At 42.5% G+C, this 16,497-nt stretch overlaps 1 protein-coding gene across 5 annotated transcripts in view; it reads left to right on the plus strand.

Moving 5' to 3' along the window:
* Positions 1 to 16,497, plus strand: part of SPECC1 (sperm antigen with calponin homology and coiled-coil domains 1) — a 92,271-nt gene that overhangs the window by 250 nt on the left and 75,524 nt on the right. Inside the window, exon 2 of one of the 5 annotated variants that reach the window (XM_032707400.1) lies at positions 11,020 to 11,123. The exons of 3 other annotated variants lie outside the window; for them this stretch is intronic. The gene's annotated coding sequence lies outside the window, so the exon portion shown is untranslated. Of the gene's footprint in view, positions 1 to 211; positions 449 to 11,019; positions 11,124 to 16,497 lie in introns of those variants that run through there. One more of the 5 variants, XM_032707402.1, reaches the window with a different exon arrangement.

The following is a 16,497-nucleotide window of genomic DNA, read 5'->3' on the forward strand; positions in this document are numbered from 1 at the left end:
CCGTGCCCGGGTTGAGGTGCGGGGAGGGCTCGGGAGGCGCGGAGGTGTCGCGGTGTGGCCGCCGCGTCCTCCCGCGCGGCTGGTCCGGTGTGTGAGGGCAACAGGTCCCGCACGGGCGGGCGGACGGTGCCGGTGCCGAGCCCGGACCCTCCGCGGGCGGTTCGGCCCCGCAGCGTCACCTGAGCCCGAGGCACCTGAGCTGCTCCCTGCCCGTGTCCCCGCGGCGGGGGCGAACGCGCCGGGGCACCGCGGTGTCCTCGGAAGCCTTTCCGGGCAAACCTTGGTTTCCCCTGGTGTGGAGCAGCGCTGTTACTTCAGAACCTGCGTATCTTAAAAGGGCTCAGAACAGTAACCAAAATCTGTCTTTCCATCACAAAATGCGAACTGGGCTCGTGTCAAATCACGCAGGAGCCTTGGCTCTGGGGTGCTTGTGCTGTTTGGCGATGAGGCGAGAAATGTTGCTTTTCCCCTTCCTAAACGAGGTGCTGTGAGCATTAAAAATCTTCTTGTGTTGCGTTTTGCTTAACCTGTTTTACTTTCTCGTTCTTGTGGACTAGAACCAGTTTTCATCTTCACAAGTGGTGATGGGACTGTCTTGCAAACACCTTTCTTCTTAATTGATATTTTTCCTGTTTTAAGTTATCTGTGGTTTTTAAACCCATGAGAAACAGCTGTGTTGGTTTCAATAGGATGCGTTGAATTAGTGTATTGCAATAATTGGAAGCTATTTAAAAGATTAAATAATTACTTTTAAATGATGCTTTAAGTCTGAAATCTTCATCATAGCCCAAAGTGCAACTCTTTAAAGGTCCCAAAGTAATAAATTTTCTTTCTTTTCTATTACCCTTTGCTCTCTGTCCTGCTTATTTCTTAGTTTAGGCCAGAACAGGTAGGTTCAAATAACGATGTAAACTGGTGGTTTTATCACTTCAGATGTTTAATTCCACGAAGTTCAACAACTTTCCTCTAAATTCCACTGCCCTCTACTGGCTGCACCAGCGGGGCCACCTGCCCGCTGCTCTCCCCTCTCACTCTTTTTTAATCTTTTTTTGCTTGTTTATTGAGGTTTGGGGCGGGTTTTAAGCTCTTTTTTAAGGTCAGAAACCCCGGAAAAGCACGCTGTTACAATCTGCTACAGCGGGATCTTTACAAGGTAGAGGAGGTTGCAGGCAGGATGATCTCCCTAAGGAGCCCTCAACTTCAGATTTCAATCTTCTCCTTGATCCAAAATAACCTTGTTGGGCTGATCTCGGAGTCACACGGCAAAGTCTAATTTCCAAAGGCATGAAGGGAAAACAGGGTATGTTGGATTTGAATTTTCAGCACTGAAAGTTTATATGTATAGTTGGAATATTGCTTTGACTTGCTTTTCTCAGTTCCTGGATTTTGGAGGAAATGCTGGGTTACTGTTTGTTTTTAAATATAATATTTTTGTAAATATTTTTGCAAATAAGATTATATAAAATATGTTTATAAATACTCTTATATTTATGTGTTATATTTCCACCCTTAGATATTGCATAGTTTTCTCCTTTTCCCATTCATGCTGCTCCATGTTCTACTTACGAACAAATACTTGTGCTTGAGTATTTGAATAATCTCATCTGCCTGAACAGATTTTTTTGCGTGGGTGAAATCAGATGGAGGATTAAGGATTTGAGAGGGAATATGAGAGTTCAACACATCTTCGATAAATAAGTTGTTCAAATGAAACTTTCAGCTGTTTCTTTCTTATAAGCCTGTGAACCTTCATCACTGCAGTCGTGATGCATCCAGTGCTCTTCCCTCTCCAGGACTGCTGTCCCTGAAGCCACTCTTTCATCCTGGAGCTGTTCAGTCTAGCACAAGGGCTTAAGTTATTTTTATCCTTTCCTGGTGCCATGAAATGGAACATTTTCATTTCGGGCGAGCGTGTCCCTTCCCTGTGCCGTGGCAGCAGTGGGCGCGGATGATCCCGAGTTTTTGTGCTGCTCCAACGAGCTCGGCGTCTGTTTCAGCAGAGGGCAGCACATGGAGACACCAAATAATTGCGTTTCACTTGACCTTTACAGTGACTCAGTCTTTCTCCCACACTTCAGCATTCTTCCAGACAGGATAACCCTTGGAAATAATGCGGGGTTTGTCTGAAATCCTGGTCTTGCATCTGTCTTAGCTGCAGAGTTCCCAGGCTTTGAACAGGCTCTAGCTGTCATTTTTGGCATTGCTATTAAAAAAATTAAAGTAAGTTTTCACAGCACTCAACATTATTTTGTCAAACTGCCAGTTCCAGAGCCTTTTCTGAAGTGGGCAGCAAAGTGGATGAAGGTGGAAGTCCACAAGAATTAGATCAGATCCAGCCTCTTTCATTAGTTCCTACTTGTGGGCACCTTTTTCCCCTTACCAGAACTGTGATGATGTAGGGGAATGAGAGGAAAAGGGGGCAAATTAATGGATATTTTAAGGAAAAAAGGAAAAGCTTTCAATCACAACAAGCAGAAGAAAGTGTGGCTGTTTTTCAGGTGATCCCACTGCCAACCTCACTTCTTGTGTAGCAAAGATGTTTCCAGTGGCTACAAAAGGAAGGGTGCTGGGTCCTGCTGGGCTTCATTTCCATCCTATACATTAAACATGATCCTTTCCTGCTTCTCATCCAGGTTGTGAATGTAGTATTTTATCTTTTTTCTTTAAAAGATTTTGGGTTTTAAAACACATTGGAGGAGTGTTTTGTGAAATATATTAAATTCAGTGAAGGAAAGCTGGTTTAGCTTCTGTACTTCCCTTTGCTTTTGAGTTTAACCAATTTATTTGTTTGAGAGTGCAGTTATTTTTTTCTTCTAAGGCAGCAAGGCTTTCAGTGTTGGAGGATACTGTCACTACCATGGCAAACAGCTAAAGTACTGGAGAAAAAAAAGGTTAGATTGCAACTAAATGGCAGGTATATGGGAGTTAAAAGGCATCCTGAGTCACAGATATTTTTTGTATTTTTTTTTCTTTAGGTCAATATAAAATAGACTGCAGAGAGAGGTCTTTCAATAAAATCTCCTTTTAGGATCAGCAGACTTGTTCCTTGTGACTGTCTTCTGTAGCTCAGAGAGGAGGAACAGGATGTGGCTTTTTGAGATGAGTGTTTGATCCTGTCTGCTCTCTTTTAACATCTGAGATCTCAAAGTGTTCGTCCCTTTTGAAAGTGAGGTGGTTTCTTTGTGTTTGTTCCACTTCAGCAAGTTACTCCTTCTCCTCTTCACAGTTTCCCTAATATTACACATGACTTTTGTTTTCACCTGTGAAATTTGAAATGCACTTGTGTGGTCTAAAAAAAGCTCTGTGTAAAGTTTCAGGCATCATCATCTCCCAGAGATTTAAGCTGTTGCTATAGAAGCCTAAATTCTCTCTGAGAGACCTTTCCATTATAAAGAAGTTGATACTGCAGGAAAGTTGTCATGGAAATATGCAGCAAAAAGAGAAAGGAAATCTCAATTTGATGACTGTTACACAGGCTCAGCCAACTTGAGGTGGCTTCATATCTGGAGATCTGAATCTGCAGATTCCCTTCGTTGCATTCCAGTGGGCTGGAACTACAGAACTAGAACCGACAGAAATAAATGGTTTAACACTTGTATAACCAAACACACCTCTTCAACTTGGTCAGCTTTGTCCAGATTCAGGTTTCCTCACTGCATAATAATGTCTAAAAAGGAGTGTGGCACTATTCCTTGGGCTACTTAACCCTCCAGGTGGAAGGCAGGGTCCCTTTGGAGCTGAGTTTGGGGCTTTGTTTTGGGGCTCGTGGTGTCAGGACATTGGGGTGGGCACAGAGAGCAGCATTATCTGCAGCCAGTCTGGTTTCTCTGCTGGAGGAAACCCCTTCCAGGTGACTTTGGCAGGCCAGGGGATTTCCAGCAGCCTGGTTCTAATGGGGGACGAGCTGTAGCACAGCTTTTTATTGTATTTCTGGCAATGACCACTCTGAAAGGATTTATAGAGCTGCCACTATTGAAATGAGGCTTTCAGAACCAATTTTTAAAAGATTGACTAAAAATAGTTTGTTCTGCAGGCTTCAGTGCCATTTCAGCTTTGAACAGGAGCCCTTTGTGTTCAGCTAAATGATGGTATAAGCAGATCCCTCTCCATGAATTTCTTGTCCACCTATACCATCACCAAGCCTCTTTGGTTCCCTGGTTTCAAGCTTTTTTGTGCCTCTCTTACTAAAGCCTCCTGGTATCTAATAGATGTGATTATGAGTGAGCTGCCTTTAAATATCTATTACCAGTGTCACCATGGTAACTGCTGGAAGAGTTTCTTGCTGGTAGAAGGTTTCCAGCTCCCCGAGATACAACAGGGCAAAATGCTTAGGCTGTTGTTTTCACGGTTTGAATGGGATCAAAGAGGGAGTAAAAAATAACATTTCTGATTTTTAATAACAGTGGATGTTAGTGGCACTGAAAGGAGTAAGATTGATGTTGAAGTCTGTCCTCAGATAAGAGAACAGGGGAGAGTTACACAGGCAGGGACAGCCCAAACTTTCCCTGGACAGTGTGCAGGCTCCTGCAGGAATAGAAAAATGTCTCTCCCTTGGCTTTTCTTTTGATACTGTCAACAAGTGAACTAATTATTCCTAATGAAGGATCCAAAATCGTGATATTCCACTTGCCACAGCATCAGGCAGAGTTGCTGAGTGATTCAGTGTGGAGTAGATAAAATTGAGCTGGTTTGTGTGTTCTCATTTCTCTGCGTTGCCAAACTGCTGCTTCTCTCTCCAGACCTTCAGCTGCCTTCAGGCCAGTGGTGTTAGTTGGGTAATACAGTGACTTTCCTGCTGTCCTAGATTTCCAAGTCTTCCTCTTTCCTTCTCTCACATCTGCTTTCTTCCCAAGTTCCTGTTGTGTGGCCAATCAATCCTCCTTTGCTCTGTAATGGCAGTTGTTTCTATCGGCTTCCACACGACAGATTCACTGATGTCCCTCATGCAAACTGTGTCTCTCCAGGGGGCTGTTTTGCTTTCATTTATTTATTTACTTATGGTAAACAGGTCACAAACTCCATAGGGCACTTCTTCCTTTTCATGCAATCTGTTCTCTTGCTTCATTACTCTCCTACTTGAATATCTGCTGGAGATGTAAAATTATCACTTGCTTTTGTAGAAACACGGAAAGCTGAGCACCTATTCCTGCTGCTCTCCCACTTGCTGTGCCTCCTGCTTTTGGCATTTAGGCCTTCTGCCTTTTGGTGAGGGAGGATCCCATTCCCATAACGGGCTGTTCTGCACAAGGAAATGGGACCTCGAGGAGAGGAGCAATTTGCATCCACTTTCTCTTCTGTGTGTGGGGACAACTGCCATGGCAGAGCCAGAGGTACTGTGCACCTCTCATGTCAGAGTTCTGCTGCAGGATGAGCTCATGCTGATAAAGGGTTGATATTTGTCCTCACTTGCCTTTTGAGCCACACAGTGAGATTTTTCTTTTTTTTTTTTTTTTTTTTTTGCTGAGTTTAAAGATGCTTATAATTGATTTCAGTTATCAGGTTTATTCCATGCCAAATTTGCACTGAGCGTTTGAAATCTGAAGCGGTTGTGGTTACTAACCAAGAAATCCAAGGAAACAATTTCATAAGAAGTGTTGAAAGCAGAACCTGGGTCTCAACAGGGAATTTGCTTGCATTATACCACTACTCCTTTCTTAATGGTTCTTCTGTAGCACTGTGGTTAATGCTGGAAGGATCTCAGTGTTTGGGTACTTCCAGCTTCAGCTGTATGCTTTAAATTTCTCAAGTCTGCTAAGCTGATTTAAAAGTTCAAGCAGCAGCAAACATGTCTGTTCATACAAGCTGTCTAGAAGGAAGGAATTGCTGAACATTAATTTAGGTTCTCCCTTTTTTCTGGATTTGATTACATCATCAAAGCCAAACTTTTATGCTGCGTTTTCTGGGTGCCTCCGTATAACAACGTGCATGACTTTTTCAAAAGTGCTTACCATATGGCAGTTAAAATCAATGGGCACTCTAGACCCTTATTAACTTGTGATATTCAGTCAGTAATTTAGATGCATTCATTTCCTGACCTGTAAAATAGATGAGTTATTAAGGTACTGCAATGATCAACTGATTCTGTTCAAGTAGCTGTAAAAGATGCAGGGAGGAAGAACGAGATGGAAACTCTAAGTGTGGGGAATGAAACCTTACCAACAGCCTTTTTTTCCCTGAAATCCTGATCTACATTAGAGGGCTTGTAGACCACCTGAGACTTGAACTCCTTGTGCTTCATCAGCTCCCTGTGTGAGTTTGTCCCAGATTTGTTGCTGCTGGGCTCCCCATGGTGCTCCCCCTGCATCTGGGCAGACCCTGCAGCTCTGCTTCCATTCAGGCACTTCCAGTGTGAGTCCTTTGGAAACAAAGCTGATACCTCAGGTCTTTTATTTGCATCACCCTCAAACCTACCAAAAAGTTCAAAGCAGTGGGACATTCCTCCACCATCCCGTTGGGGTTGTTAATTCTAAGGCAGCCTCCAGCACACATCCTCTCTAGTCCTTAATTTTCCTGTGCAGCTCTGCATTGTCAGTGATCAGCAAAAATTTAATGAAGTGCTCTTCTGTTCAGGGTTCCTTAGAGGTTCTAATGGATACCTGTTGGAATTCCTTCCCTGTTAGGTGATAAAATGCAAGGTTTTCCAGCATGTGATCCCTCTGGGCCAATAAGTAAGGGGAACAAGTAGGGCTGTGCAGTGTTTTGCCTGTGTAGGTAGTAAAAACTTGCTGTGCTACTTGAATATGGTAATTCTCTATGAATTGTTAATGAATGCCACGTTATAACCTATATATCAGAAAACTAACTGTGAGGAATAATAAAATATAAAGATACTCCCTTTAAGTCTTACATTTAGTCACTGAAATAAAAAAAATTCAGTTAAATAAAAAAGAACACATAAATTTTACTTTACTCTTTCAGGGAAGAGCATTGAGTGTTACCTTTTTTGCATGTGTAGATTTATCCACATTTTGAACAGCAGGGTGACTGCAGTGAAGCTGTCCTTGGTTTGCTGCTGTATCTGATGCCTAAGGAAGTGCAGACACTTGAAAATTGCGGAGAAAAATAAGCACTGGATGAATGTGCACAGAAGTGATCAGAGACTTTTATTTTAAATACATGGAATATGATGAGCATTCCTTCACTACATAGATTTCCTTTCTCATTTTGCCTTTTTCTGTGGGTTGGCTATTTTTTTTTCCTCAGATAGATGTGCGTTAACTCTTCAGTGTTCTTCTCAGAAATGACAGAAATACTGAAAAATGCTGGCACATCTTGCAGACTCTTACTTTTGAAACAGGCAGTTTCCTAATTCTATTTTTGACTGTCTTAGTGGCTGTTCCCTTGGAAATTTTAAAGTTGTTGTCTGGTCTTCTGAAATTTTGGCAATAGGCACCAGAAGAAGCTGTTTTTCTTGTCTCCTATAGCACTTCATGTTCCATAAAACATATCTGCCTTTTCCTCCCCAGTTTATTTAATCTACTCTTTTCCAGCAACAAATATTTCCTCTGGTGGCAGGTCAAAGCTGGTGGCCAGGCTGAGCCCCTCAGGTGTAGGAGTGGGAACATGAAACTGTGAGAAGTCTCTTAAGAACAGGGAAATAAAAATAAATCCAAGTTCTTCGAGTCAGCACACACAGATTTCTTGTGCTGGTGGAGCCTTTTTGGCAGCAGTTGCAGGAGTTCAACTCGTTGCATCCACCCACTTGATCAGCATCATCTTGTTGACTGAACAGCAGTTGTTTTTGTCAAAATGGAAAGTGGTGCCCCATGATTCATCCTGCAAATGTCCACTAACGGCATCAACTTCCCGACATCTGCACTGCAACTGAGAAAACAGAGAAGTTTGTATCAGTTATGTCCAAAAAGGAGGAAAGCAGTGAGTAAATGCTGTCCCAAAGCCATGGCCTGACTCCACTAATACCCACTGTCTGATGCAGACTTTCCTTTGTAATTACTTTTGGGTTTATAACTCCAGACAGCAGCGTTCCAAGCCTCATAACTGAATTAGAGACTTGCTTTAGAAAGACATTGTTATTGACATAATGGCCTTGTTTATGGAATTTCTATCCTTTGTAATTTTGTTTCATGCACAAAAGCAGTTAAATATGGCATAAATATCTGTAAATGCAAAGATATATTTAAAATCTTGTTCCTTGTGCAGGCCTTTTTTCCACACTGTGCATTTGCCTCTCAAATGAGCTGTGCCACTCAAAATTCTGCCCTTTGCCCATTTCATTAAGTTGTCTCATCCGTATTTGTTCTTGTGAAATTGCACAGGTAATGCAGTTTGCAACATAAAGCCTTTAAACTCCTCAAATGCAGTATTTTAGAGGTGTATTGATTAATGAGGCTTGATCTTATTCTCCCATACCTTGTTGCAGAACTGTGGGAGCAAGTGGATTGAGCAGAATGCAAGCAATATGTTCACTGTTACTTCGTCTGTCAACCGAATTCACCAGCTGGGTGAGAACCTGGCAGATACTTTAAAGAAGTTTGTATTGCTACTTGAAATTGTTTTCTCACCCTGGCTGTGTGAAAGTAATTATAGTTCAGGCCCTGGACAGGCCACAGGCTTTCTTGATGAGCCTGGCAACTCATTTGAGCTGTTTGTTTTCTGGGCTGTTTGTTCATTAAACAGAAAGGCAGTTTTTCAATTCAGAAGGTTTTGTGCTGAATAAATCTTTGGTCTAAGTAAAGAGATCAGATAATTATAGCCATAAGTGCTACCAGAAAACCTCTAAATAAACAAATATACTGTCTGGTCTTCTTGGGTTTGGGGAAATTCTCCACCGCTATTCCAGGCTGTCTACCCAAACTGAAGTATGTAAATGCTGTGACTGTCTACTTATGCCCAAGCATTTCATTTTTAGGTTTGGGTCAAGTTATATTTATCAAATCTAGCAAAAAATATATTTGAGAGAGAAATACAGTAGCTCATCCTCCCTCCTCATTCCCCTCCTTTCAGTTCTTTATTTCTCTTGGCCGAAGGACAGGAAACCCTATGGAGCTGCCAAGGCTGCTGTCCCTCTGAGCCCATCCCAACTCACCAGCAGTGGCAGAGGCACCGTGCTGCAGTCCAAAAAGGGTTTTTTCCTTCAGACAAAGAAGCTTTTCGGCAAGGTTTCTGCAACTGATGTCCCTCCTGTTTGTGAGTTCTGTGTCCAGGCACCTGCAGTTGTTTGCCCCCGAGCCAGTGTCTTTCAGCTGCATCAGTTCAGTTTGGAAGGTGGTCCATGATCCCAGCAGAGGGAGTGACTTGCAGTCTCTGCACCACCTAAGTGACCTCATTGCCTATGCATGTGTTAGGGAATGTAGGGTCACTTCCTCAGGGAGGAGAAACACAGGGCATGCAGATCAAGTATCTACAAGAACTTCCTCCTTATCTGAGCTGAGAATAATCTCAAAAACTCTACATGTTAAATGTGTAAAAATACAGAATGGGTAAGTTCTGCAGTCTGGCCTGGGGTACTGAGGAAACTGGCAAAGTAGGCTGGATAGAAGGATTGGTGCTTTAGATGTTGGCAAACTTGGAATAGCACCTGGTTGAATGTTCAGAGACTAACAACTAGTAATGTTTGCTTGAGACCTGCCAAACATAGAGATAAATAAATCATGGTGTGCTCTGTTTCTTGTTCTGGTGTTTTGAGATCTGAAGGCAAGAGTTCCTCACTCTTAAGAATATCAGAAAGTTGGATCCCAAATCCATAATCTTCGGAGGGGATTTGGCTTGGCCTCAGTCTTAAGGTTTGGTTACTCTGGGATAATAGGAGTAGTGCCAATGCTGAACTGAAACATAAATTTACTCTTGGCATAACATTAGCTCCCTTCAGGCCCCTTTGGCACCCGGAATAAGGAGCTCCAGGGGATGAGGTAAGGTTGGACTACTCAGATCCAGCAACACTTTTTTAATATTGTAAATCTTCCCTGTTTCTCTACTAGAGGTTACTACTGTCACATCAGCATGGTTTATATACCAGATTCATGCTGCTGGGAGAGATCCCTCTCTCCAATTCAGGACAGAATTCCTGATCTGTAGTCACAGTCTGTGAATGTATTTGGTCAGAGACACCAGAGTGTGACCAGTCCCCTCTCTGGGCAGTCAGACAAAGAGCCCAGTTCTAAACACTTTAGGTTTCTGTCCTTGAAATTTGGATTTGATTTATCTTTGCATCCCCTCTGTCTCCTTCAACTTGATACTATCTTTTGCCTTCTTTAAGTCTCTTAAGATCTCTGGCCTTTTTCTTCCTGTTTTCAAACACTAAATTCTCTTCAGAAAGCTTAAGAAAGAGGAATGTTCTTGAGTATTGTTCACTCCTGTCCCTTATTTGCTCTCTTCTAAATAAAGAACAGGTCGACCCTTTTTGGACAGCTCAGAGAAGTCACTCAAGACTGATTCTAGTTACTCGTGTAAAAGCTTCTGTCTTAATGTATCTTCCTTCCCTGCACACACACACACACACACACACACACACACACACACACACACACACTTTTCCACTTTTTTGAGGGAAATGTTGTAAGGTGTCCTGGCCCTGATTGCTGGCACTCTGGGGGAGAGATTATTATTGTGGAATATAAAAGCCTCTGGAAGCTGCTTCTGTGTTTTCCTCTGAAAAATGCCTTCTCTCTGTGCCACCTCCTTGCCCTTCCTCCCCGGGTATGTGCTGCATGTTTTTGCCTGATTGGATCCCACAGCCCAGCCCGGGGTTTGTGCTCTGCCCAGTGTCCAGCTCTGCCCTTGGCAATGACGGGATCCCAAAAGAAAACTCTTCATCTGCTCTCAGGATTGAAGCATCTCAGTGCTTTGTACGTAGGATACAAATTACTTTCTTGCATAAATCCTCCTTGCTTTGATGAAAATGTAATATTTGTCATTCCCCTGAGTAAGCAAGTGTGCATATGTGTGTGTGTGTGTGTGTGTGCTGAATGCCGAGGCGCCGGTGCAGCCAGCCTGCTTCCGTATGTGAATCATTTCTCAAGCAGCTCTCTGGGTCTCACTGCAATGTGGTTTTCCTCTCAGGGAAGCACTCAAGCTCTGAATTTTCAGTCTGGCTTGCACATGCTGTCAGAAGCTAGTGGGAGACAGTTTTCTTTTTAATGCAGAAAAGAGGACAAGCTTTTACTGTAAGTATTTTAATATTTTTTTTTTTTTTAAAGTGGGAACTGTATTATGTCTAGAAGGACTCTTGGGTCAGTGATGTGTTCTTGGAGTGAATGGACCTGCTTTGCTCAACAACACTTTTTTCATAGTATCTCACTCTAAAACTAAATTGAATCAAAAAATGTACGGTGTAAACAGTCAGTGTTAGCTGAAAATGAGATGGGGGGGTGAAAGCCATTACAACCACAAGAAAAAATCCCTCCATGAGAGGTGGCTACTGTATTTCACTGCTGCTCAGCCACACAGATTTAGTGACAGAAGGGTTGAAGCTGTTTCTGTGCCTGTTTCTGCTTTCTCCTCTGGCAATTTACGGTCGTTCTCAGACACTTAAGTGAAGCAGCAGCACGAGCAGACTCTCCTGTGGTGTTGCATGTGCACACAGTCCAGTCGGGAAAGGGCAGAAAGGAATAAGCTGCCAAGTGAATGGGTTTGGCAGCTCGTGCCTCTGCAGGGGTCAGTGAAGCCCTGGGGAGCACAGGTACCCTCTTATAGCACCACCAAAGACCTGCTCAGGTTCTCAGCAGGACCCTTCAATTACAGCAGTTTAACAGTTGTCCTTAAAATTGTGCTGTGGACTGAAGCTTGATCATAATAACAATTGTAATAATAACAGCATTTATATAGCAGGTAATATGGCAAAGTTGTAGAGATGTTAATTAAGCCCTGTATGTGTAGCAGTAAAGGACTACTGGTAGAACTGGTTTGAAAACAGGGATTCTCTACCCCTTTCTCGTGTACACAGTCTAACTTCTACATGTCCCCTACTAATCCTTTCTGTTTTGGATGATTCTCTTTCTAAATTATAAAGTGTTCTCTGCAGGACACTGTAACCTGAGCAGGAGAGAGGATACTTGATTTTCTGAAATGGTGTTCTTTGCACAATTTGGCAGGTAACTAACACATGAATACCCCATCCTAACATGCACAGAGGCAGGTGCTACCCCTTCCCTTTCTTGTTCAGTTTAAACCAATTTCATTGCATTATGTAGCCCACCAAGGTGGGTCATTCAGTCCACCAGTGGTCACCAAGAGTCCCAGTTGTAAACTGTTGATGCTGTTTCTTAAATCTGTTCTGTTCCTGTTCGTTATGAATATTTTTAAAATGCAGAAGTCCTCTGGTTTCTCCTGCAGCTCTGGGGTTGTGTCCTCATCTTTGCAAAGAGCCCTTGCTGTTGTGGGTTCACACTGTCACTCATAGAAACGCTCAGAAGTTCCCAGTTTATTAACTTCAAGTGAGCTGTTCTGCACTTTAATGGAAGATAAATATCTCCTCAAGGGATAGCTTCTGGATCTCAATTATTTCTCTGCGTTGTGATGGATGGAAAGCAGGAGCCAGGGAAACATCCCAGCATGTGGCAATCTGTGAGGCTGCTCACTTGCTGCTGTGGAACAGATGTTGATTTATCTCATTTCTACTTTTTTTTTTCTGTGGGGTTCCTTTCTAAGACAAATGAGTGAGTGTATCTTCATAAATATTCTGTTTAGTGAACAATTATTACCCCATTTTTACAAATGGAAAGAAAAACTAAGGCATGTAGGAAGATTACATGGCTGAGGGGGGACAATGACCTTGTGCTGAAGCTGAGGGGTAGAATCAGGTGGAATTCCAAGACAACATGTTGCCTGCATTATCATCCCTCTGTGCTTTGAGGGGACAGGGAAGGTGCCAGTCTGTGCAGGTACCAGTCAGGATAATCATGTAGCCACATGCTGGGCATCTCTGCCCTTCCAAAGAACACAATCATTCCTTTTCTTCCTTGTAGATGGATCTACCCTCTCTGCTACAGAAAAAAAAAAAATGTAATGACAGGTAATTATTAGGCAAACCACTTGTAATTATTCTTAATTTCTTCAGCAATTATGTAGCTCTTGCTCTATCTGAAATGAAACCTTCTTTTCTTCCTTCTTGTGGGTTGGCAAAACATGAAGTGACCATATGTGTCACTTGCTTTGTGCTGTGTTCACTGGGACAGTAGTTCAAAGAAACTGGATTAATGAGCAATAGCTGCCTTGAAATGGTTCTAAAATGTTTCGTTCTCAACCTGCAGTATACTGAACATAAATTAAATCCATCTATTTGGGACAGAGTCATATTGGGGAAAGCCCTGAGTGACCTAATTCTTTATAACACTTACAACATGCTTGTAACTTCAAAAAGGGAGTTTGGAATCAATGCATCATTTTTAGCCTTCCTGAATCTTTCCTTTGATTTCAGTCTCCAAAGGGTGGATTTTAACACTGTGTAAACTGATACATTTTCCCTGCCTGCCATACATCAAAGTACCGCAGGAACTACAACTCAAAAAAATGCATTCTCCAAATTCTGTGGCGTGGAATCACTTCCTGGATATAGTTTTGATGTGATTTGATAAAATTTGGAATTCCTTGCAGAACCTCTGTGTATTCATTCCACCACCAGATGCTTTCACGTGCCCTTTCCCAGTATGAGAATGTGCTGCCCTTGCCTGTCTTTCTACAAATGCCTGTTGCCACCCAACCCTTCCAGTTGTGTTCTTCCTTGTGTGCATCCATCAGGAATGTGATGAACATGATTCAGAATTGCCACATCGTTGCTAATGTGTAGAAAATTACAGATAGCTTGGGATTTCTGTCTCATTATCCTCCCGTTTATAAGATCAGGGGTCATTAGGAGGTGGTGGCATAGTTTCTCTTCTGAGCTGTGTATTGGTGAGTGGTTAGATAATCAGTGTGAGGAAGGAGGAGGAGGAGATTCAGAATCCATGTTCAAACAGGGTAATTTAAACTGCAGGAAGAACATGTTCCCAGACATCTCCAAGAGCAGCTTTGGCTTGGGTTTCAAGTATTGGTCACTGGGCTGATGACAGTTTCAGAGAAGTAGCAAAGACATCTGTATTTTCCTGTCTTATAAATGACCAGTAGTGTGGAACAGAGACAAGAGCAATGCAGCTAAAACCTTTCTTTGTCCATTTGCACACATGGGGATCTTCTTGTAATTTCTGCATTTTTCTCATGTGACCGAACTATGAGTGAAAGACGGACAAATCCAAAACCCCAGGGAGAACTTCTGTGGAGGAGGACAGGCAGGAGGTTTTTGCACTGCTCTCTGTGTCTGGAAAATTCATCAATGACTCTAATGGTGCTGTGGGAAGAGGATTTTATTTTGAGCAGTGTTGAGACAGGGGGTTTTGCAGTTGCTGACCTGGCCTCTGGCAGTTTGGGATGGTCTGGAAACCTGTCACGTGTGGCCAGCTGGGACTGTCCTCACCTTGGCCATCTCTGATGGAGTTTACACATCCTTGTAACCTTTCAGTATATTTGTATACTACTTAGTAAATACCAATTTTAGAGATTTACCAAACACACAGTGAAGAAATAAGCAAGAACAGCCTGGTCTCTTACCAACCTAACCACAGATAAAGTAACTTTGTCTTTGGGAGATTCCAAGGGAGTTTCCATTATCTGTGTGTTTCCATCTGGTACCATGGGGGCAAGGGAAGGAACTGGCTCTGCAGGAGCTCATTATACAGTAGAGGTAGAGCCATGTGCCCTGTGAAGACAATTCTCATCTGATGCCACTTTTAAAGTGCTCTTTTGAGGTTTGAGAGTTCTACAGAAGCACAATTAAAGCAAAAAGGCAAAGCAAACTACAACCCAAAAGAGTAGCTTTCATGTGAGGATACAACCTTCAGGCAGCCTTAGCACAGTGAAGACTTTGAAGACAGGACTCTTTAGCTGTATTAGAGCCCCTGATGGTCAAATCCTGGGAGTGGTATTTGGTTTGTATTTTCCCAATGACTAGATGGGTGACCTTGGGCATGTACGTGTCTTAATTTCTGTGTGGTTGTTTTATCAACATTTTTCACTCCTTGCAAAATCACATGGATTCTACAGCTGCCTTGCTGTATTATTATAGCACTTTTTTTTTCACTCTTAAAAGTTAAAAAATAATAATAACCCCTCTAAAACCACCTTTGCTTGAGGCATGCATAAAACCAGCAGAATCTGCCCTGCTGTCTGGACATGAAAATTTCCAAGTGATATCTTGTCTCCTGGTACTCCACCAGCAAACCATGAAAATTCAGCTGCAAATGAGATTGGAAAGGAGGTCTGCTGAGGTAGAACCTGAGAAAACTGCTCTGTGTTTGGGATCAGGTTTGTGATTGATTCCCTTTCTTTGGGCAGCAAAAGCCTTAGAGATGAGGTTTTGGGAAATGGGTATTTTTTTTTCTCTGTTTGAGTTGTGTTTGGGTGTAGGAAGGTGATCTGGCTTGTTTGTTTGGGTTTTTTTTGTGGGTTTTTAAATCTAATTCTAATGAAAACTAAGCTTTGTACCAGCAAAAATCCAGCAAGTGTCTCTGCTTGGAGGAGCAATGGAGGAAGGTTGTACTGAGAGCCTCAAAGACACTAAAAACAAGGTAAAAGAAATTAGAGAAAAGGGAGGGTGGATAGTTACAGAAATATTTCACACTGGGGTGAAAGGAGCAGATGTGTGAGGAAAGCTGCTAAAGATGACCAAAAGAATAAACAGTTTGTTTTTCTTTGTTAGCCTGATCTTATTTCCAACTGGATTTTTATCTGTGCCATCTCTCTGCAAGTTACCAGTGACTGTATTTGGACTATCAGCTTCCCTGGTTTGATTCCTAATATCAGTTAAGAAATCAAGATGAGTCATATGGAAGCATCTGTCAGGCCTAAAAATTGTTGTTTAAAGTTAATTGATGTGAAAGGCAGAAAAGAATTCTATTTTAGCCCAGCTGTCTCTCCTGCCATAGAGCTTCCTACGTGCCGCCAGAAAATGCTTTACAGTTTACTGAACTTGTTAGATATTTCTATGTTCCAGTTGATAGTTTGTCTGAAAATAGCAGAAGTTGATTAGAAGGAAAATCATATAAGCATGATGCAGATTTTACATTAAAAAAAAAAAATTGTGCTTTGATTTCAAAAAGTGTGATAAAGACTCTGAAAGCTTCTGGAAGAGTCTGACCTTTTGCTGTAATGAAAAGTAACTGAATTACAGGAAAGTGGCACAGGGGACTGTGGGGTTTAACCCACCAAAGTTAGACTCCTGTCCTTTGAGGGTCTTAGCTGCAAAGCTGGTCCTTCTGGCCTCATTCTTCAGAAGTGCTGGGCATCCCCAGCTCTCTGTGAACCTGCCATCTGGCACATCACTCTCCAGATTTAGTAATGGCTTTTCAGGCTTCTCTGTTTCATTCATGTTCCCCAGGCAGCTTCCTGCGTGGCTCTGCTGTAGTTTGGCTGTTCTGTTCTCACACACAGACATGGGCACCAAACCTAAACTGTGTAAAGGACATGAGATACAGATAATTTCCATCTCTAGCCCCTCAAAAGGGCTTT

Source organism: Chiroxiphia lanceolata, chromosome 20 (assembly GCF_009829145.1).
Source record: "Chiroxiphia lanceolata isolate bChiLan1 chromosome 20, bChiLan1.pri, whole genome shotgun sequence".
Taxonomy (NCBI): domain Eukaryota; kingdom Metazoa; phylum Chordata; class Aves; order Passeriformes; family Pipridae; genus Chiroxiphia; species Chiroxiphia lanceolata.